Here is a 24,250-nt window from a genome sequence, read left to right as displayed (position 1 = left end):
ACACACACACACACACACACACACACACACACACACACACACACACACACACACACACACACACACACACACACACACACACACACACACACACACACACACACACACACACACACACACACACACACTTGAGCACAGGTGAGCAAGGAAAAATCCCTTCTCCCAAACACCCCCCCCCCCCCTTCCTCTCTCTCTCTCTCTCTCTCTCTCTCTCTCTCTCTCTCTCTCTCTCTCTCTCTCTCTCTCTCTCTCTCTCCTATATAAAATGTGTTCAACCCTAAATGATAATCCTGCCTTGTTGAGCTGAAAAGACCCCCCTCCCTCCCTGCCTCCAGGGCTTTGCTTGATAAGGATAATGACTGGAAATGATTGATCTCAGCACTACTTTATTTCTTTCACCTGTGCTTGAGTTGCTGTTTCTAAACTGGTAGCTACTTACTTTAAAGCGACACTCTACTTTTGTTCTTGAAGCACTGGAGGGTGGTGTTAGTCCCGCCCCCCTCCCCCCTCCCTCAGTTGTACAAGTTCCCCTTCCAGCACCTGTCACTCATCTGATGAGCTGTTCTGTTCAACAGGTTTTGTCTGTCATGCAGTAAGCTTCACCTGACTTTTATTTCTCTACTGCTTTCCACCAGCGTTGTTGTAGATTTCTCATAGCTCACCTTGATAGCCACAAGCAGCCCACCAATAGCCAAGCACACAGCAAATAAACATATGCCCAAAATCATCGTTGAAAAGCCAGTTTCAGGATTCAAGCATTTAGGTCACAAAGAGATGCAGACTGCGAAAGAATAATATAACCTATTTATTTGTTATCCTACTGTGGGAAGAAGTTGCATGTTAAAACAGGAAGGAAGGAATGGAAGTACGTAGCAGTATTTCTCTTTAAATCACTGCTCTCCTCCTTCCTCCGTGTCTCCCTGATGGAACTGATGGATCCTGTTTGACAGTCACCTGCGGGGATCTTACCCCAACTGGGGGCCCCTTCATGGCTGTTAACCCTAGCTGTCAGTTACCTAGGCCAGGCCCCCACAGGCCTCCACGGGCCCCCACGGGCCCCCAGCAACATACAGGTTGATCTGGACTGGGGGGGGAGCAGCTTGGCCTCCAGGTTTACAAGTCGAGGCAGATACAGTACCATCTGTGGATTAACGTACATCAGGCCCTGTTCTGGTTCTAAGACCCATATGCGTGTGTGTGTGTGTGTGTGCGTGCGTGCGTGCGATCGTGTGTGTGTGCGTGTGCGTGCACATGTGCCCGTGCATCTGTAATACAACAGATTACACTTCAGTTCAAAGTCTGTGCTACCACCATCTTATTCACCTTATGTAGCCCCGCCCACTTGACGCAGTTGCGTTATGACTTCCTGTTCAGAACAACGTCGGTTTTACCCGCTCACTAGTACTGTGCTGTCACAGGAAGTGTCAACACAACAGGAAGTAACTGGCTGAGCCCTGTGTTGGAACATAAGGTGAATAGGCTACAGTGAAATGCATGCCCTCTTTTAGTTGTCGTCTGTACTGGAACACCTGTGTTAAAAATGTTTGAAATAGTGGTGATTTTTGTAGAATAATATTTCAGTCATAAGTTGACATTGTTATCGTGTGTAATGTACAATGAGTGCATACTTGCTTTGTGAAAAAGAAAAAGATCAAAAGCTTGTTATGCTTCATACAATTAATTATCTCAGCCTTTTGAAATGGATTTGCACAGTATAAAGTTAAAAAAAAAGAAGATAAGAGAATGAGAATTATTAATTCCATCATCTTGTTGGGTTGATGTTTGATGCCATTGACCTTGTATGCTAGCTAGCTAACGTTAGCTATACTAACTGTCAGAGTCAGCTCCATGTGCTGTGTGTCTGTGTGCGTTGGAAGTGCTCTGGGCATGATATCCAAAGTGCTCCACGGTGAGAATACTGCTTTCTGTGGACACAGCCCCTCGGAAGATCGTTCATTACTTTATGATTTAGCAAAGCAAATTATGTGCTGAAAATGCATTCAAAAATGTCCTCTAAAGATTCCACTATTGCTTCTTTTTCACGACAGTGGAAGATAGAAAGAGTTTGATTTACATGGAATTAGTATTATCAGGTTACAGTAACTCTGTCTTCACCAAATACTACGAATTCTTCATTTTCAAATTCCAGACATGGCAGATTTGCACTGGATTCGAATCACTAACAATGGTGCTACTATTACAAAAAACATGCATACAGTATATAATATTGATCTTAAACCAAATTAAGGCAATCTCATTTATTAGTCGCATGTGTATCATGAGGGTCTACATTCTGTAGCATAGGTGACAGCTAACAGCTTCAGCGACGCCCCTTAAACAAGACAGTAGAGCTACAATTTCACCAGAGATCAAATCGCAGCAAAAGACTTCACTCAGACACACGCGCACGCACGCACGCACACACACACGCATGCACGCAATTTTTCTGAACGTGCACGCACACACACACACACACACACACACACACACACACACACACACACACACACACACACACACACACACACACACACAGAGCACAGACTTCTACCAGCCACCCCCTGCTGGTGAATCACCTCATTAACCCCGCGTTAGGTCAGGGGGTGTGCAGGGATTTACTGCTGAGGGGAACTTCTATAAAGGGCAGGACATGGTCGAGCGTGGCACTGCCAGTAAGAAGAGGAGAAGAAGGCCCCACCCCCTCCCTCTCAAACACACACACACACACACACACACACACACGCACACACACACACACACACACACACACACACACACACACACACAGAGTGGTAAATTAGCACCTTTAGAACGAATATGGTGTTTGTTTACTTTTTGGCTATACAGTACGTGTATATAAAAATTTATGTTCGGCATAAGATTTTTTTTTCTGATTTCTCCCCAATTGTACTTGGCCAATTCCCCCTGCTGTCCTGGTTGTTGCCCCCCCCCCCACCCCCACTGATGTGGGGAGAGTTGTCAAGTAGCACATGCTTCCTCAGATACATGTGCAGTCGCCAGCCGCTTCTTTTCACCTGACAGCGAGGGGTTTCACAGGCTGGATGTAGTGTGTGGGAGGATCACGGTATTCCCCCCAGTTCCCCTCCCCCCGAAACTGCACCCCGACCGACCAGAGGAGGCACTAATGCAGCGAAATCCGGCTTCCCAGCCGCAGACACGGCCAATTGTGCCGGAGGTAACAAGGGGGCTCGAACCTGCAACCCTCACGTTGACAGGGAATCTACTGCTGCATACCCAGACACCCTGTATATGAGTGTGTGTGTGTGTGTGTGTGTGTGTGTGTGTGTGTGTGTGTGTGTGTGTGTGTGTGTGTGTGTGTGTGTGTGTGTGTGTGTGTGTGTGTGTGTGTGTGTGTGTGTGTGTGTGTGTGTGTGGGCGGGGGGGTAGCCTGCTGTTTACGCTGACGCTTATCTGTTTACTTAAACTCCTGACAGATCCCTGAAAGTAAACACATGCACACGCACACACGCACACACACACACACACACACACACACACACACACACGCACACACACACACACACTCATCGGTCTTGTCTCTGTTGGAAGACGAATCAATTAGTGGGAAGTGAGCGGCGTGTGTGTTTGTTTGGCCGGGTAAAGCCAGTGACCTCGGCTGCTTCATGACCCACAAACAAAGGCTGCATTTGACACAGAAACAGATCAACTGCTTTTTAACTCTTTGTGCTGCAGCTCACAGCTCCTCCTCTTCCTCATGTTTAGAGGAAGATCTGTTTGTTTACCACTGTGCTAATGCAGCCAGAGTAGGGAAGCCAACTTAAGCTGAATTTTAGTTCACTACTACGTTCACCCTGTTCTATTTTAGTAACGTGTCGCTGCTGGAAAAACATGTATTAATATATATATATATATATATATATATATATATATATATATATATATATATATATATATATATATATATATATTACAGCACTTTCTAAAATCTAAATATTTATTATTATAATAGCAAACCGTCACTGACACTGTCATAGATGTCAGGCTGCCCCAACCCAGCTTATATATCTGTAAATCAAAAGGCCCCTATCCCATACTGAGGCCATGGTGGATGTTTACATAGAGGCTAAACGAAAAAAAGCTACGAAAGCAGTTCGGGTTCACACCATTGATGATGTCTCACACACACACACACACACACACACACACACACACACACACACACACACACACACACACACACACACACACACACACACACACACACACACACACACACACACACACACACACACACACACACACACACACACACACACACACACACACATCAGAGTGCCTATCTCCTAAGCAGACCATTAATCAAGGCAATTCACTATCAGCATCAGCCTCATGAACATGCATCTCTGATAAGCTAACAAATTCAAATCCCTGCACTGGGTGATGATAACAGTGATTCTGATTCTAATTATTCAAATTGTAAATAATGCCAGTTTGTCTACATTTGGATTGAGGAAATACAGCTAGGGCTGGGCGACATGACTTCAAATAAATATCACAATTATTTCAAACTTTTACTTCGATTACGATGAATGATTATTTATTATATACGCTTTTTTTTTACTGCCCTCATAGTTCTCTGACGTGCGTGCGTGCGTTTGTTTTTAGTCAGTTCCATATCGTCTTTCTCCTCAGCCAGTGCTCATGACTGGAGGATGTGTAGGACAGGCTTTTGCACTGTTGTGCTGCCAAAAACAAAACAAAACAGTTGCAACACGTGTTGTGTCGATTCTGCATTTACTTTCAGGCTCCACCAGCGGCCGGCAGGCTGTGGGGCAGAAGGACAAAATGTGTTTGTGTCTTGTCTTTGAGCACTGCAAATGCACCGTGGCAGGAGAAGTAACTCAAGTCACCACACAAGCCCCGTGAACCCGTGCAACAGGGTCAAAGTTCATGTCAACACACACCCATCTTTATCCTTAGCACCGATAGCGTGAATAATTCGTAGTATTTTGGAGAAGTGTATTTGCTATTTTTGTTTGCGGATAAGAGATATGAGCAGAGACATGACTTGACGGAGAGACCAACAGATGAGATAACTGTGTTTGTTCTGCTTAAACTACAGGCTGTCCCACCAAGCATTTGACAGGTGGTGAGTAACACACACAGGAGCTAGCCAAGTTCAACACCAACCCAAACAAGCACAACATTTTCACAATTTGAAATGATAGCATGGTAAAAATCATTGGATCGGCTTTAGAGACAACTAAACCGATATTCACGTCCCGATTTCTCAACGGCGCAGGACGCAGCTACTACAGATATCTCCTCAACTTGCATTTTGGTGCTGTATTTACACAGGTTTTCACCATTGGTATATAGGCCGTCGTATTCACTGTTTGTGTCGTTTTGAGTGAGGAGAGATGGGGAAGAGTGAGAGGCGATTACGTGATAAAAGTGCCGCTTCGAGAACAAAGGCTGATTTGTTTTGCACATGATCTCACACATATCCAAACACTGTGAACAGTTTTACAGTCGTTCCTTTAGTTTGACAGTTATTGAGAGTTGATTTGAGTTCAAGTTGATGCCAGTGATGTCATTCATGCACAACCGACATCACTGGCATCAACTTGAACTCTAATCAACTCTCAATAACTGTCAAACTAAAGGAATGACTGCCCAACTGTTTACAGTTTTCAAAATAAATCAGCATTGTTTTTTGGTGAAGTTCTCCAACACCAGAATGTGCCAAATTAATTTTCTTAACTCTATTGGGCACACTTGGATTTATAACTTGAATGAAAATCAATGTTTGACAGCAGCTGAAATGGGTCACTGAAAGCACGGCAGATGAACTATACTATACTGTACTGTACTGTACTGTACTGTACTATACTATACTATACTAAGATTTTGTTTCATGGAATGACAGAAAATGGCTTGAGCGTGAATGTTTCAGCTATTCTGGGACCATAATGAGGTTCAACCATGCAAGGGACTGAACATGCCAACCGTACAGCAGCTAAATCCATGCTCATGTGTGTTAGGAGTCCTTAATGCGGCCATTCCAATCACAGATGTGCTGAATCTGAGAAGAGATGGCTATCAGACACCGCAGAAGACAATTTCCTCACATTTGCTTTGAGCACAGCAGGTATGCACGCAAAGTCAATGTGGAGGCATGCACACAAGCATACGCACATGACACGATCATGAGATGGCATGATGATGATCACCATCAGAGCATCTACAGGATACACTACATGTACATTCTATATAAGAAGAAGTAGTTGTGGTACACACCTCACATTAAAACAAATGTCACAGTACTGTGAGATAAATAAATAGGCTTGGGCGGTATCTATTTTTTCATACCTTCATACCTGCCTGACATTAAACCCTGGTATACGGTACAATGACGGTATTAGTTTCAACAGCGGGTGGGGGGGGGGGAGGGGGTTGCTCTGTTGCCTCTTGTTCTCTCGGCTGTTTTATAAATCCATGTCCATCAATGAAAAAAAGTTGCTTCTATTCTATTCGATGTTTCAGAAAACCTTATTTACACGAACAAATGTCCTCAATGGACAATGACAATTAAACAAAGGGAATGGATACTGTTAGGGGCGAGCCTGTAACATGTTCAGTTGAGTTTCAAGTGGTCTTAAACAATAGTGTTGCTTGTAACACATATATGTGCTTGCCTATTAATAAGGTAAAAAAAAAAAAGTAGCCTACAAATGGCGAATAAAAATAAATCAACAGAAATAATGTAGGCTAAGCCCAACACAGGCAAGGACACTTGCGCCTATTTTGGCTGAACAAAAAAGATAGAAAACGGTTTTGACGGTATTTAAAATCATACCGTCTGTATTTCTAAATACCCCGGTATACCGTAATACCTTAATACCGCCCAAGCCTATAAATCATTTAAATAAAAATAAAAGTTCTATAGGGGTGACTGACAAGTACAAATTACAACAACACTGATCAAACGTCTCTCCTCCTGCAAGTCTCTGACACAGCCCCATCCATTACGCCCCTTGAATTATGGTGACCTGGTAATGACTCAAACTATGAAGCCACATCACAAATTCCAATTATGTGACGTTCGCGAACGATCCGATTCTATTCAGTGGCTCTTTGATACGAGCGAAGGGAACCGAGTCGTACTTGAGAGCCGTTCTTTTAATCGTATCCAAATCGCACTGCCTGCCGTGAATCATATGTGTTAAGTGTTGAATAATCCCTAAGCATTTGGTAAGAAATGGCAGCGCTGATGTTTCTTCTCCAGGTTCCTCTCTAGTTGCTTGTCTAATCCAGAGAGCAGGTCCGATGATCACAGCGCACAGCCCCCCTCCCTCCGCTGAGAGCAGGGAGTGTAGCATAGGGTCAACTGTACCGGCATACGGCGTAAACTGGCCCCAGGCGGGCGGAGTCAGCACTTAATATTGCAACGGGCTGCGTGCATAGCAAGCGTCATCTGGCGACTTCTAGTGACTTTCTGAGCAGCAAAATAGTGCTTATTTTGAAGATAACCCTAGTAGTAACTCCCACCCCCTAAAGAAAATAGAAAAATAGAACGATGATTGAACTCTTTTGAACGGCTCTCTGGAAATGAACGAAACCAGAAGGTCTGGCTCCCTTCGAGGAGCCGTGGCTAATTCACATCACTAATTCCAATGGGTGGAGATTGTCTTTCAAAACAGAGTGCGGGCCAGAAAGAGTGAATGACTCTCTCGTCTCGTAACGGGACAAGCCCCGTCTTTTATTGTCACACGAACACCACAACACATGCATGCGGCCACAACACACTCATGCTGACGGTGGCCGGTGAAAAGTGTCCTCTGCATTTAACCCATCCAGGCATGTCCTTTCCTCCGGGGGGCAGGCCAGGAGCAGTGGTCGCTTTCTCGTACAGCGCCCGGGGACCAACTTCGGATGTCGGATGACGATGACGATCTGATCTTCTGCATGATCAATGAGCAATGAGCAATGATCAACAACCCCATCAGTAAGAATCTTATTTATCGCCTCCTTCAGTCTTAGCAACCTCAATTTACATTTCATTGAATATTAACTTAGCCTCCAGATGATTTTTGGGAAACTAGTCTTAATACGTCCCGTGTGTTTCAATCACACAGGCTAGGCTAATTGCCCAACAGTCTGGTGAGACTTGGCCTGTGTGGAGGGACTGTCCGCCCGGCGTCTCTCCAGCTGACTGACCCAAGATATCCCACTGCCGGCTGCCTGCTTGTCTTGGCCTTACTCTGTCTGTCTGTGTTAGTGGAATGTCTTGGTTCAGCTGGCTGCCCTCTCCAAAGTACTGGCCCATCAAAGATGATAGACATGATGAAATAAACTCTGTCCTCTATAGGCCAGGTCACCATTGTAATGCCAGGTCGCCATTGTAAATAAGAATTTGTTCTTAATGACTTCCCTGGTTAAATAAAGGTTAAATAAAATAAAATAAAACATGCACACACAGGCACACAGACACACATCACATGCACACATGCACACACAGGCACACAGACACATATGACATGCACACACAGGCACACAGGCACACATCACATGCACACACAGACACACATCACATGCACACACAGACACACAGGCACACAGACACACATCACATGCACACACAGACACACAACACACCCTTCCCCTATTCGTTCCTCTTCCCCCGCCGGTGTGTATAAAATGCTGTGGCAGCGTAACTTTTGATCCGCCTGCCATGTCTTTGAAGTGGCTGTTAGCTCTCATCTGTGAACAAGATGTCCAAATTAAAAATACCACAGGCTCGCCCACAGCCTCAGCTCGCCCGGCCCGGACCAGGCTGGATCCAGGAAGCCAAAAGTACTGGGTCAAGTGCTCAGTAATTAATAAAGGAATAGTTCACCTCAAAAAGTTGATTATTTAGGCTACTCACCCTAGTATCAGTCAAAAGACCGGTGACGTTTGTATGTCTACATAACACAGATGTGTTTTTTGCCCAACCTACATAGCCCAACCTACATAGGAGTGAAACACAAAAATGGGGAAAAGTCACTTTTCTATTTTTTCTCTCTTAAAGCAGCTACAAGCAACTTTTTCGATTGTTATTAAACAGTATAATTACAATATTGATGCATCACATCTTACCTATAATAGTAGCTGAGACCAAAGCCGCGTGAATCGGAGATTGCTCCCTTGGATGATTATTAAGTCTGTGTCTGTCTAAACTCGCGTCAACAGGGGGCTTTCTCTCTCGGGGTTCCTCTGCCTTTCCGACGCCCTGCCACTCCGAACGTTAACTTCCATTATTCGGACTGGCGGTCGTTCACCTTAGAAGCCGCAATGCCGACCTTAGGTTTAGGCGTGGGGGTGGGAGAGGTTAGGTTTTGGGTTAGGGTCTGGGGGAGGTTAGGTTTAGGCATGGGGGGAGGTTAGGTTTGGCGTTGGGTCTGGGAGAGGTTAGTGAAAAACGGGGAATATAGACCCCCTTTCTGAGTGCCGATATTTCGGAGTGGCAGAACGTCGGAGTGGCAGCACGTCGGAGTGGCAGCATGTAACCCTCTCTCTCTCTCCTTACCGCCAGCCCGGCTACCCGGAAGTGAAACGCGGAAGTGAAACGCAGCTGCCTGCCTACCCCGTTCGCGCTGCCTAGCAACATAGCATAAACAATGTGAACGCCACGCATACTCTCGCGAACATCTCTCGTTATATTCTAACAGGTTTTTTGGAAGTTATTTTGTGGTTATGGCCGAAGTGGCTGCTGCAAACCGTTTCATTTCACTTCCTGATCTTGCCTGGCCACAGACAGACTACACTGGCCGATTCACTCGGGGTTCAAGCGAGACTACTCTGCGTTGGTCTCGTCGACTATTAGAGGTAAGATGTGATGCATTGATATTAAATTTATACTGTTTAATAACAATCGAAAAAGTTGCTCGTAGCTGCTTTAACGTTATTAGTGAATAGCCGAAACAGACGCGGAAAAGGAAAGCGGAAGTGACGGAAAAGCCACCCTCACTTCCTTTTCCACGTCCATTTCGGCTATCTGCTAATAACATTAATGCATAAACACACTGCATAGAAGACGTCAACTTGTCTCACAACAACAGTGGAAAATGACTGGAAAGTCGCGGCGCAAGTTGCTATTTAGACTGTAAACAGTGGAGCACGGACATGGAAAAGGAAGTGACGTGGCAGGAGAGGCGCGCTGTACAGGAAGCTGGGGAAGACGGTAGGGCTCTCCCAGAGTCTATTTTTCAAATAAAAATAGACTCTGGGTTCCCAGATTACTTGCACTATAACTTTGCACAGTATGTGAGGTGCTGCTGTCCTTGTATCATGTGTGCTAGTATGTATTGTGAAGCTCGGTAAGCGGTGTGTAACGATCATCTGATTTGAATCAGGGAGACCAAGGCCAACTCTGCAAAATATGTCCGCTCTTCAAACATACTGTATGTGACTGGGTAAACGCTGCCGGGGGGGTTAACAAATCCTATTTTCACCACGGAAACACCCAATTCCAAAATTAAAAATGTCAATATTGATCTGTTTTTCTTTTGCATCTTTCTTTCTCCTCCATGCAGCACTTTGCTGCAACTACCCAGCCTCCCTTTGTGAATGTGGCTGAATCATCCTTGTCAGATGAAAGCCTTGTAACTCCAATTGTGCTGGTATTTTCACTTATTTTATTCATTTATTTATTTTTTACATTGAAGGATTACATGCTCCATTGTGGTTTGAGAAGTTTTCCGCCGGCAACAGCATTATGTGACGAGGAAATAATCTGTGACTTGACGGCTCAAAGCAACAACTTGAAAGTGTTCATTACGTTCAAACTCGATGAAACGCACGACTGAAGTTTTCTGTAAACGCTGTTTGCTCGGGATAATTATTCTCAGCTCTACACACGTCGTTGGAGTTTGTCTTTCACAGCAAACCAAACAATGCCAACCACAAAAAAATAAAATGTAGTTGTTGTGCCCTGCCATTGCTTTTATTTCTACCATTGTAATCTGACACAAGCTGTGTAATTTACAGAAACACGTTAACCAGGATGGATGCTTTATATTATAAGGACCATTTCGCTTACTCTACACTTTATTTTTCTTATTTTGTGGAGAAGTAATGTTTTCTTTATATTTTTCTAAATTCAGGAGACAGTTGAAAGCTCCAGAAAAACTGGTATTTTGGGTCATGTCTTGTTTTGGTTATTTTATAGGTTCCATGCCTACTGTAGACGACGCCAATTATATCACATTGGCTTTCATGTTTCATGTATAATAATGTTGATTACCGCATTACTCTTTATTTTATTGATTTATTTTCGCAAGTCCCAACCAGAGTTAAAATAAGACATCATAACAAGTCAACTGTTCATTGCTCTTCATGGCACTGAAGCAAATATATCAGATCATATCTGAGATTTAAAAAAACCGGAATGCAATTGCCTGGAACGCTGACCTGCTCGTACATGCTGTCTTTTATATATTGAATCTACAAGTTGAGATTGGTATCAAATTAGTCTAAGAGATAAACCTGTCAACAATTACAGTGCTTCTGATGTCAACCAACTGTTTTGGCAATCGTCTAATGCTCATTAGAAAAAGTCTACCTCAATTTACCTTTTCCTTCCAAATGCAACTTGCCTTGCAGGATCTTTTCTGCGAATGAAATCATCAACTTTACCCTTTATCACTTCCTAAACAAGTAAGAGTGGAAATCTTGCACAAGATGCAGCTTGTTGGCTTGATGTGTTTGTGTTCGTGTGGAGCTCTAAACGTGATCAGGCTAAAGGCTTGTGGGTTCGTGTGGAGCTCTAAACGTGATCAGGCTAAAGGCTTGATGTGTTCGCATGGAGCTCTAAACGTGATCAGGCTAAAGGCTTGATGTGTTCGTGTGGAGCTCTAAACGTGATCAGGCTAAAGGCTTGATGTGTTTGTGTTCGTGTGGAGCTTTAAACGTGATCAGGCTAAAGGCTTGATGTGTTCACGTGGAGCTCTAAACGTGATCAGGCTAAAGGCTTGATGTGTTCTTGTGGTGCTCTAAACGTGATCAGGCTAAAGGCTTGATGTGTTTGTGTTCGTGTGGTGCTCTAAACGTGATCAGGCTAAAGGCTTGATGTGTTCGCGTGGAGCTCTAAACGTGATCAGGCTAAAGGCTTGATGTGTTCGTGTGGAGCTCTAAACGTGATCAGGCTAAAGGCTTGATGTGTTTGTGTGGAGCTCTAAACGTGATCAGGCTAAAGGCTTGATGTGTTTGTGTGGAGCTCTAAACGTGATCAGGCTAAAGGCTTGATGTGGTTGTGTTCGTCTGGAGCTCTAAACGTGATCAGACTAAACCCTTGATGTGGTTGTGTTCGTGTGGAGCTCTAAACGTGATCAGACTAAACCCTTGATGTGTTTGTGTTCGTGTGGTGCTCTACACGTGATCAGACTAAACCCTTGATGTGGTTGTGTTCGTGTGGTGCTCTAAACGTGATCAGACTAAACCCTTGATGTGTTTGTGTTCGTGTGGTGCTCTAAACGTGATCAGACTAAATGCTTGATGTGGTTGTGTTCGTGTGGAGCTCTAAACGTGATCAGACTAAACCCTTGATGTGGTTGTGTTTGTGTGGAGCTCTAAACGTGATCAGACTAAACCCTTGATGTGGTTGTGTTCGTGTGGAGCTCTAAACGTGATCAGACTAAATGCTTGATGTGGTTGTGTTCGTGTGGAGCTCTAAACGTGATCAGACTAAACCCTTGATGTGGTTGTGTTCGTGTGGAGCTCTAAACGTGATCAGACTAAACCCTTGATGTGGTTGTGTTCGTGTGGAGCTCTAAACGTGATCAGACTAAATGCTTGATGTGGTTGTGTTCGTGTGGAGCTCTAAACATGATCAGGCTAAAGCCTTGATGTGGTTGTGTTCGTGTGGAGCTCTAAACGTGATCAGGCTAAATGCTTGATGTGTTCGTGTGGAGCTCTAAACGTGATCAGGAGGAGATGAGATGCACTCTGTTCTCCGCTGGAGGGGTGAAGAGCTATGGTAGCCTAGGTAAACCCAGCCCCCACGTGACCTGCTCTCTCAGTCACTGTAAGCAGGGTGAGCCTGAGAGCAGGTCACTGGGGGCTGGGTTTACCCAGGCTAGAGCTATGGGGCCTCAGGCTGGAGCTCCTCAGCACACGTCATTGCAAGTTTAAGACTACAATCACTTTAACTCAAAGCAGATTCAACACACTAAAACATTTGAACAAATCTCTCTCTCTCTGTCCCTGTCTCTCCTCTCCCTCTGTGTCTGTCTCTCCTCTCTCTCTGTCCCTGTCTCTCCTCTCTCTCTGTCCCTGTCTCTCCTCTCTCTCTGTGTCTGTCTCTCCTCTCTCTCTGTGTCTGTCTCTCCTCTCTCTCTGTCCCTGTCTCTCCTCTCTCTCTGTCCCTGTCTCTCCTCTCTCTCTGTCCCTGTCTCTCCTCTCTCTCTGTGTCTGTCTCTCCTCTCTCTCTGTGTCTGTCTCTCCTCTCTCTCTGTCCCTGTCTCTACCTCTCTCTCTGTCCCTGTCTATCCTCTCTCTCTCTGTCCCTGTCTCTCCTCTCTCTCTGTGTCTGTCTCTCCTCTCTCTCTCTCTGTGTCTGTCTCTCCTCTCTCTCTGTGTCTGTCTCTACCTCTCTCTCTGTCCCTGTCTCTACCTCTCTCTCTGTCCCTGTCTCTCCTCTCTCTCTGTGTCTGTCTCTCCTCTCTCTCTGTGTCTGTCTCTCCTCTCTCTCTGTGTCTGTCTCTACCTCTCTCTGTCTGTCTCTACCTCTCTCTCTGTGTCTGTCTCTACCTCTCTCTCTGTCCCTGTCTCTCCTCTCTCTCTGTGTCTGTCTCTACCTCTCTCTCTCCCTCGGTCGGCCCCTGTTTCTTCCGCCTTGTCAGTTTCTTGTCCCAGTCTGTGGGTTGACTGGTTCTGTGGACGCTCCCCCCTTTGACTTCTGACCCCTTAATCCCCAGCCAGCTGCAGCAAGGCTGTTGTGATTGCGTGTGTGTGTGTGTGTGTGTGTGTGTGTGTGTGTGTGTGTGTGTGTGTGTGTGTGTGTGTGTGTGTGTGTGTGTGTGTGTGTGTGTGTGTGTGAGAGAGAGAGAGAGAGAGAGAGAGAGGAAGAGTAACAATGAGAGAGCGAGAGAGAGAGCGAGAGAGAGGGAGAACCTGTCGATGTAAGAATGTGTGTACAGTATGTAAGCATTGTTTAGATTAGTATAGTCATGGACGATAAGTTGACAATTTGTTGATGGCTTATCACTGGTTAGTGTGCATGTCTCTGCTTCTCTTAGCAACACCTCCCACTGTTTCCTCCTACTGTAAGACTGCAGAAAGTCACACACACACACACACACACACACACACACACACACACACACACCCACACACACACACACACACACACACACACACACACAGGTATTTAGTATTTAATTACTACTGTGTGTACAAACACTTAATGGGCGTGGCTTTCTGCAGTTTGGTGATTGATTTATTACAACTACTCCTCAAGTCGCAATTTTCCAATTAGAACATCTGAGGCACAGACAGAGTGCAGCAGCACCTGCAGGCAGCACTAGCTGAGCGCGAGGCCTAACCCGGCTAACCATTATGGCATGACTCTGTCTCGGTCCGAGCTTCCAGTTAATTGAATATTCAATTAAGCAGATGCAACAGGCTATAATCTACATTTAATCTCATCCTCTGATCACACTTTGAAAAACATCCAACATTAACGCCTCAGCAAAGCTTAGGAAACGCAAACAAGACTCCTGGCTGCACACAGCGAGGCTTTCATGTCTACTGTAAGGTGTGTAAAAAGAACATGACACCGCACACACACACACACCCTTATACACCTTTACCTAAAGGTACGCCTAAGGCCAGCGAGTCAGCCATCTTTCAGACACGCCGACACAGACGCTACACGTATGCGACACACGAGCATGCACTCCAGCACACGTCCGCTGTAACCGATCGGCCCGGACACCTTCTGTTTGTCAACCGGCTTCTCTCATCACCTGTTGTGCCTTCAAGTTGTACAGCAGGTCCAGACCTCCGCCCTTTGAAGAGCTCTGTGAGGCCCTGCAGCCCCCAGGCCACTGTCTATCTCCAGCCTGTGTGTGTGTGTGTGTGTGTGTGTGTGTGTGTGTGTGTGTGTGTGTGTGTGTGTGTGTGTGTGTGTGTGTGTGTGTGTGTGTGTGTGTGTGTGTGTGTGTGTGTGTTTGCGTGTGTGTGTGTGTGTGTGTGTGTGTGTGTGTGTGTGTGTGTGTGTGTGTGTGTGTGTGTGTGTGTGTGTGTGTGTGTGTGTGTGTGTAGGGGAATGAGGCTGTTGAATGGGATGAAAGGGTGTGTGTGTGTGTGTGTGTGTGTGTGTGTGTGTGTGTGTGTGTGTGTGTGTGTGTGTGTGTGTGTGTGTGTGTGTGTGTGTGTGTGTGTAGGCACTAGGCAGACTATGTGCCCTCAGGAAAAAGAGATGGGGGCTCAGAAAAGGGAGCTGGAAGGTGGGTTTCCCCTAACACACACACACACACACATACATACACATACACACACACACACACACACACATACACACACCGCCCTCAGGTAGTGGATATGGCTGCTGTAGGAGGACGTGGGGGAGGGGAGGGGTGTGTTATCTATGGACTTCAGACAGATAAGGTGTCATGGCACATAAAAGCTCACTGTATATACCTGCTTCTCTGTGGTCTCTCTCTGTCAAAAGAAACATCTGTAACACTCTATTTTTAAAATCTGCTAATAAACGGAATCAGTTACAGATTAATGTTTGGGGGGGAAGGGGAGATGATTTGTTGTGTTCCTCGGAATGATATTTGAAGAAAAATGTTGAAAACTGTGATTTGATTTTGAGATTTTGTTTGACACGAATAGACACAGATATAAAAAATAGACATTTACACAGTACACGGATCGCCCTTTGGCTGATACAGTGTCTGGTAAGATAAACCCAACTCTCCTCAACTACTTCAAATACTGGTAACCAGGGGCGTCTGGGTAAGAACATTCGCCTACCACCGCGGAGACGTGGGTTCAATTCCCGGCAGTGATACTTCCGGCTTAGTCAGATGTTCCTACAGACAATTGTAGGGCCATATGATTTCCGCAAAGCTGAAAAATGGACAGAATGATGGAATTTGGTAATAAAAATTGAATCAACTCTAAAACATGGACTATTGCAGAATTGTCTAAAATTTGGCTGAAATTGATCAAACTGGGCCTAATTATGAAAATCAAAAGTAGACCTAATTATTGTAGAATGAGTTATTATATAAATTGTAAAAAAAATGTAATAGACCTAGAGAAATTTTCGATTGAGGTGTTTTGAGAGGGGGGTCGGTCTTCCATGGGACCCTTACGTCACCTCACAACTTGGTTTTCACATTGAGAAACATGTTGAAGAGGCTGTCTGACAGAGCCAAGTCATCAAAAAAAAGATAATAATAACAGCGATCCTAACCCCTAAATTAAAATTAAAATGGAAAAAACTGAATTTGGAAAAAATAAAACGGAATTTGGGGGGGGGGGGGATGGATTTCATATGGTCCTACAATTGGTCGTGCCTGCAGGTGGGAAGCTGATGGGGTGTGAGTCCTGGTCACTGCACTAGCACCTCCTCTGGTGCCTGGTCGGGGGTGAAACTCCTCTCTGTCAGGCGAAAAGAAGCGGTTGGCGACTGCACATGTGTCGGAGGAAGCATGTGCTAGTATACAACTCTCCCCAGATCAGTAGAGGGGGTGGACGACCGGGACAGCACTGGGAATTGGCCAAGTACAATTGGGTAGAAAATGGGAGAAAAAGACCAATATATATCTATATCTATATCTATATCTATATCTATATCTATATCTATATCTATAGATATATAGATATATAGATAGATATAGATATAGATATAGATATAGATATATAGATATATATATAGATATATAGATATATAGATAGATATATATATATATATATAGATATAGATATATACTGTATATATACATACACATATACATATATACATACAGTATATACACACACACACACACACACACACACACACACACACACACACACATACATGTACATACATACATACATACATACATACATACATACATACATACATACATACATACATACATACATACATACATACATACATACTATACATACATACATACTATATATGCCCCATTAATTTAGGGATGTGTGGATGATAAGAAACTGCTTAGCAATAGGTTAATTAATGTAATCATGTGAGCCTGGTATCAACAGTGTGTAATCTGACCGCAGATCTGCCATTGGAGCCATCCCCTTCTGGTGCCTCCTGGTACCACAGAAGAATGTTACGAGGAGTCTATATGTGTCACGCTCTTTACCTTCCTACTGAACCGCTGTGTTTATACAACACACTGCGAGGATGAGGGGGGAAGGTGCTTAGCGACACGCTCCGTGGGTTAGTAAAAGCCCGGCAACCCCTAAACCTCTACACAGGGGGGTCCAACCCCTAAACCTCTCCCCAGGGGGGTCCAGTTGGAGGAAACGTAGAGAGGTTCCCCTCTGGCAAGCGTGTGAAGTCTTGGCCTGCGGCAGGTTTGGAGGTAGAATTCCTCTGGTGTCAGGGAACCTTGTAAAGATTGTAATGTGAGGCTTTTATGCTATTGGGAATAGTCCGTTAAGAAAATCCCAAATGGCATAATAAAAAAAACATCCTATTAGTAAAAATACAGCCATATCATTTTGCATAAACAGCAAAGTGAGGCTGCAATAAAGAAGAGCATCTGGTTCGACTGGTATTGTTTTTGAAGCCATCGACAGACGGACGATATTTTGTGCCAATTCATCATCTTTAAATTTGAGTAAGTATCCAGTGTTTTGCCCAGCATTTTGTTCTTAGCAGGAGGGAAAAGCCTTAAGCATCCATTCCAGACCATCATGGCACACTAAATCCCTCCATCATGGCAAATCTCTCCGTCATGGCACACTAAATCTCTCCACTGAAACACAGACCAAATAAATGATGTGGGGGTTAGCAGCTCTTCACACTCACAGCAGGAGAAGCCACACTACCAATTCCATTTTTCCCGGCCAACTGGCATTTTTCAAACAGTCCCGTCTGGCGGCTGTCTGGGGCTGTCTGGGGCTGTCTGGGGCCGCCAGGCCAGCTTGAAAACAAAGTCAGCTGAATGTCAAGAGCATGGCGCAAGTTGGAGACCATATTGCATTAATGTGTGGAAGGGGTATATAGCAATGGGATTTGGGGGGAAAAACATTTTTTTCAATCACACATAGCTGCATTTAGACTAGTTTTTGTAACCAGCAGGGGGCACTGGTCCATTTCATGGAACTCCCACTTGTGATGTCACAGGGATGCAAACTAGTCACCTTTAGGTGACAGTCACATTTTTCAGCCCAAAATAGGAGGATTTCTGAGTGGTTTTATGTCTGCCCTGGTATCTGTCACCTTTTTTCACTCTCCATGACTTTGCATCCCTTTGTCAGCCCCAGCAGAACATTCTCCTCTTGTGATGTCACTCCTGTTGTTATGTCACACGCCCATTTATAAAATGCCACTTTTCCTCCATATTTATACCCTGTGGGGGGGGAAATCTTTGTCTTTTTGGAGTATTTTCACTGTAATCATGAGCCCAAAATGTAAATTCTGATTATTATTTTTACCTGCACCATGCTCTTTAACTCATTGAATGCCAATGACGACAGCTGTCGTCAATTCAAATACTGACGTAGAGTGCCAATGACGACGGTTGTCGTCAATTGCGTTTTTTGACGGTGGGACGTGGATCAATCCCTGATACATCTCTGGTACAACTATTGTAGCTATTGGAGGTCTATAACCTATTTTACAGAACCCTTAGGTGGCGACAGTGCTCTCCACATAACAGAAAGGCAAGGAAAAAACAAAGAAGAAGTCGTTATGGAAACGGAAATCGCATCGCATCCGTATGCATCGATATGCTGAAGCACGTTACTGCAGCTGTGCCTGCAGCAGCCAATCTGCTCCCACAATTGAGCCGCTCTGTGTCGGTTGCGACAGCACATCTGCACATCCACACCGTGGAGTTATTATTCTCAACTGGAAGCATCGTTGCCGGTGACAAACACACGCGGAACGCTGTAAAAAAGCCTGGCTGTTCCGCACCCTTCACTGTGCGCACAGCAAACTCAGCAGAGAGCCACCACAGACAGGAGGAGGAGTGTGCAGTTGAGGCGAGGCGAGGCGGGGCGGGGCGGGGGGGGGGGGAGGGGGCACGCAGAGCAGCACACACACAACACCCAGACAGACCCAGGCAGCAGGACAGGATTGACAAACGCAAGCCAGAATATCCGATACCCACCAGCAGCAAATCAAAACCAGCAAGAAGCTGCAACCAGCAGCGCACGCAGGGGCCAGCGCTGCTGGTTGTAGCTAAAAATATTATTCTGCCAAACAAAATTCCCTGGCCTAAACTGTTTTATTGAAGGAAATTATTTTTGAGGTGTGACTACATTAGAAAAGATTAGCTTCAGAGTCAGTGATGTGCTTGAAATGATTAATTTCACAAAAGGCCAATTATCTCAGCTTCTAGAAAAAAATTGCTATTTTTGGATGAATCAAGCTATCTTCTCCGGCTCATAACTAAAGAACGGAAAATGGGATCAATAAACTTTTTTTTGCAGATGATAGAATAGAGTCTCATCGTTCTTTGTGCGTGTTCAGTGTTTACATAGTAATATCACACAATATTCTGTGGGCCTCGAGAAATCACTGAAAACGCTCTGAAACTCTGGCACTGGGAGCGTCCGTTCTCCAAAAGTGGCTGGCACTCAATGAGTTAAGTGCTGGTATCCAGTTCGGTAAAACATCATCTTGCATCCATATTAAAATGCTGCAAAACCCACATTTTCCATTTGATGTAATCCTTGGTCTTCTGACACCACGAGGGTGAGCTGCTTTCATTCACACTGCAACTGCATAGACTGCTGCTGTACTCTATATATGCTGTATATATGTATATGCTGTACTGTATATAATGTATATGCTTTGGATACATGTATCTGCCAAACGGTACAGTGGCATGATATTTCATCCTCTAAAGCAGTGGTTGTCAAAGTTTTTGGGCTTCAGTAGGCTACCCCCTTTCCCTGATTTCTGAATCCAAGTACCCCCTTGACCCAACTACAACATTATCCTTAGAAAACTGCAAGAGAAAACTACTAGAGCATAATATGATGCGATGACGATAACCCAACTTGTGAAGAATATAACATTACAAAATGAAAAATGGAGTGAAAGAGTTGCAATTAGTGCCTCCTGAGCAGATTAATTTTAATGTTTCTTTTCTTGCATTTTTCCATTTTCCCCTTTCTATCAAGCACGCCCTGCAGTACCTCCGCGTACCCCTAGGGGTATGCATACCCCAGTTTGGGAAGCACTGCTGACTGCTCTAAAGCTATAAATTCTATAATAGCAAAGCAGGGGAAATGGCGTCAGTGTCTATGATGAAAAGGGCTTGTAACGGCAGTGAGCGGTTCAGTGTGGCTGCTGAGCTGCAGGTAGGTCTGTCAGGAGGGGAAGTCATGACCGTTCTGAGCAGAGTGATTTATCAGCAGGCAGGAGGCCTGATGCTGACCGGCTGCTCCATCTGCCTTAAACAGGCCCACATGAGCAGAGCTGCTGTGAAGCCCCACCCCAACCCCCAACCCCACCCACCTATACATCAGCACAAGAGGGAGGGAGGGGGGAGAGAGAGAGAGAGAGAAGCCCCAACCCCACCCACCTATATCTGCACAAGAGTGAGGTGGGGGGGGGGGGGGGGGGGGGGAGAGAGAGAGAGAGAATGCAGAACCAAGGCCAGTGGTTCTCAAAGTGACCAGGGATCCTTGAGACTTGTTCCAGGGGGTCCCCAGCAAAAAGGCGGATCATTTATGTTCACTATAATTCCATCCATAAGTAACACACTGACAGAATGTATGACTATTTTGGTCATGGGTTTCATACAATTTCTGTAATGAAACAGCTAAGAGCACAAATCTTATCAGGTGAGGAACCCTGCACTAAATCTGATCACATAAGGGTATACGTGGTCTAATTTGTGTCCGTTTAGGGGTCGTTGACATGAAAAAGTTTAAGAAACACTGCTCTGACACATGAAAGCACAATCCTGAGGAAATATTAAAAGCAGAAAAGTGAGATGGAAAAGAGATCAAATAGAGAGCAGCTGAATGGAGAGAGCAGAGAGCAGGGAGACACGCCTAACTCTGCAGTGGTAAAAATGTCACGTCTCCAACAGGTCATCATACATAGTGGATCTGGAGAGGTTGGGAGAGGAGCGAGGGATTCCCACAATGGCAAAAACACTCACGAAGACAAAGGCAAGCTGAGTTTTACAAAGCCACACATTTGCTAGGCTGATGGGTATCTGCTTAAAAACGTGAAAAGTAAATATAGCAATGGTTGAACAAAACGTATGGCTGTTATTGTGATATCGATTTCAAACTAATAACAGGCCCTAATAACAGCCTTCAATCCCCCATTGAAATATATGGGGGGTGATAAAGTGACCAGCGCCTGACCTGAAGGGAGGGTGTGTCCGTGCATGCCTGCAACGTGTGTGTGTGTGTGTGTGTGTGTGTGTGTGTGTGTGTGTGTGTGTGTGTGTGCGCGTGCGTGCGTGTGCGTGTGTGTGTAAGGGTCATACCAGACCAGAGCACACTTAAGCCCCACTAAGAGGGAGCATCTTTAGTTAGTGTGGCTGACAACAACTAAATCACACACGTGCACACACACGCACACACACACACACACGCACACGCGCACACACACCTCAACACAATCCTCTTCACCTTGTACCTCTTAACTTCCTTCACAGGGTTATTAACTCCTTGATTGGGGAGCTTTCCTTCGGGGTCCCCCCTATTTAGTTGTCATGGTGGCATGACCCCAACACTTATTAGCTGACCCTTGGGATTAGTCCAAGCTGGAAACGGGGAGGGGAGGGAGGGGAGGGGGGGGGGGGGGCTGGGGTTAAGCCTTCACCTCCGAGCGCCCGCTGCAGCATCCCACAAAAACCTTAATTAAATTGCTGAGACACCGAGTCAGGAATGTTTGCTCTCCTCTCTCCCGTACACTCGGTCCGTCTCTCCGTCTCCATCTCTCTTTGCTTTTCCCATACTCATACTCCATGCTGAGGTGGTTTTTCTGTCTCACCACCAACCTATATTGCTGCTTCAAACTCCTCATCCAGTCCACTGATGCTAAAGCCAGTGTACAATGTCACAAAGATGGCAGGCCATCGTCAACATCACTGTTTCCCTTTAATGAGATACATGTACTGTGTTAGAAATCTCTGAAAACTTCATAGGCAATAGCTGATTGCTCAGCAACTTTTCCTAATACTGTATTACCCCTGTATTACTAATATATCCCCGACTAGTCATCTTAATGGTTATTTTGTATCTGTTTGCCTGTTGCTCGTTCATTACTTTTGCTATTGTTACTTGTATCTGTTGCCTGTTGCTTGTTTCTATTTTTCTTGTTTTCTGTCGACTCTTAGTATAAGCGGCTTTGGGTCATTGAAAAGCGCTATATAAAATAAATGTATTATTATTATTATCGTTACTAATATAGGCCTATTACTCATGAATTATGATGTACAGGTGAGCTGATCTGTGCCACAACAACAGCCCAAAAGTTGCTAGCTTTACAGATAGATAAAAAATGTTTTTTTTTAAATATGTGATCAGATCTGAAAGAAGTTCAAAGCATTTTAAACTAATTTTAATATGAGACGATTTTTTTTTATCTACATATTTCAGAATCAGGAACCCACTCAATTCTATAGATGCCATCCAAATATCATGGGCAAATGGAAATCATTCTATGAATATTTGGGCATTATTATAGGAATAAGGCATATAGGAGATAAACACACCATAAGTAAAAGTACAATACATGTCGCTATAAATCCACTACTGAGCATCGCCCCCCCCCCCCCCCCCCCCCCCCCCCCCCCCCCCCCACCCCACACACACACACACACACACACACACACACACACAAGGTATGTCCCTATGGAAATACTGCAATTTGTCATTGATGACCAGCCACTCAAACGGATGAAATCTCCCATCGGAGCGGAGGTGAGGACAGACCCGCTTGCTCTCGGAGAGATAACGCCCTCTAATCCGATACATTGGACACAAACACGGGATAAAGCAGCGACATATTGATAAGACATAATCCTATTTGCGCTTCCTGCTGGAAACACTCCTCTCGGTGTCTCTCCTGTCCGTGCGCCCTATGCGCACGGCTGGACGAGAGATTTTGACCCGAGATAGTGACCTGTGTGCCGGGGGAGGAATGCGAGGACACGCTGACTAAATAATCAACCACAAGGGAAGCTTTCATAATGTTGTAAAGACAGCGAGATAAAGAGACTAAAGGTAACTGAGTCTGGATCAACTATAGCCTCTAACTCTGTTACAGTCCACAGTTCAAATACTACCTTGTTAATACCTCTGTGGTTATTATCGATATCCAATAGATTGTCTCACCACTAACACACAGTGCATGAGGCAGGTTTGTCCGAGTCGGTCGGATAATAACCGTCGCCTGAGGAATGCGCGATACTGCACTGCTGCAGACTTTTGAAGCGCGCTGAACAAACGGCAGTGTGTTATCTAATAATAAGTCCCAACTGTGCACAAGCTTGCACTTCAATTCACAGTAAAATCAAATTGATATAGTGAGCGAGAGTGATGAGTGAGGAGAGTGCGCAAAGGGAAACTTACCTCGTTAAAAGTAAACCAAAGTCCGCCGGAATGCGCTCTGGCACCTTTATCCAAACTTTTTATCCACTGTTGGCGTGCTCAAATCGCATCAAAAAAATGCTGTTCAGGTCCGCAGCAGGGCATCCGCACGGAGGTGTATACAGTATCACCGCAAAGCTGCAAACTCCGCTCCGTCTGTCTGTCTGCCTGTCTGTCAAACTTGGAGACGAAGTGTGCCAGTGTGAGTGAGGCGCGCATACACTTTTTCAACAATAGCGCTCTTTGAGGGACGGGGGAGGCGAGCTGCACTTAAACAAGCTGGGGAAGTGGGAGGTGCGAGCGCGAACGCGCAACCGGCGTGCGCGTTCCCGAGTCCAGGCTGCACCTGCAAAAATATGGTGAGGGAATAAATCCACAGACAGCAGGCCAGATGGATTAGTCTGTGGTTCTGGTGCCAGAGATCTGAGGCGCTCTGACTGCTTCATAACAGAACTTCTGT

At 45.1% G+C, this 24,250-nt stretch overlaps 1 protein-coding gene across 1 annotated transcript in view; it reads right to left on the bottom strand.

The window, feature by feature from the left end:
- vasna (vasorin a) overlaps positions 1-23,894 on the bottom strand; it is a 45,296-nt gene extending 21,402 nt beyond the window's left edge. The window contains exon 1 of the mRNA XM_083656205.1: positions 23,773-23,894. The gene's annotated coding sequence lies outside the window, so the exon portion shown is untranslated. The remainder of the gene's footprint in view (positions 1-23,772) is intronic.
- Between the last annotated feature and the right edge of the window lie 356 nt (positions 23,895-24,250).

This window comes from Poromitra crassiceps (genome assembly GCF_964638095.1).
Source record: "Poromitra crassiceps genome assembly, chromosome: 19".
Lineage (NCBI taxonomy): Eukaryota > Metazoa > Chordata > Actinopteri > Beryciformes > Melamphaidae > Poromitra > Poromitra crassiceps.
Note: the sequence above shows the minus strand (reverse complement) of the source record. Positions and strands in the feature narration are given on the sequence as shown.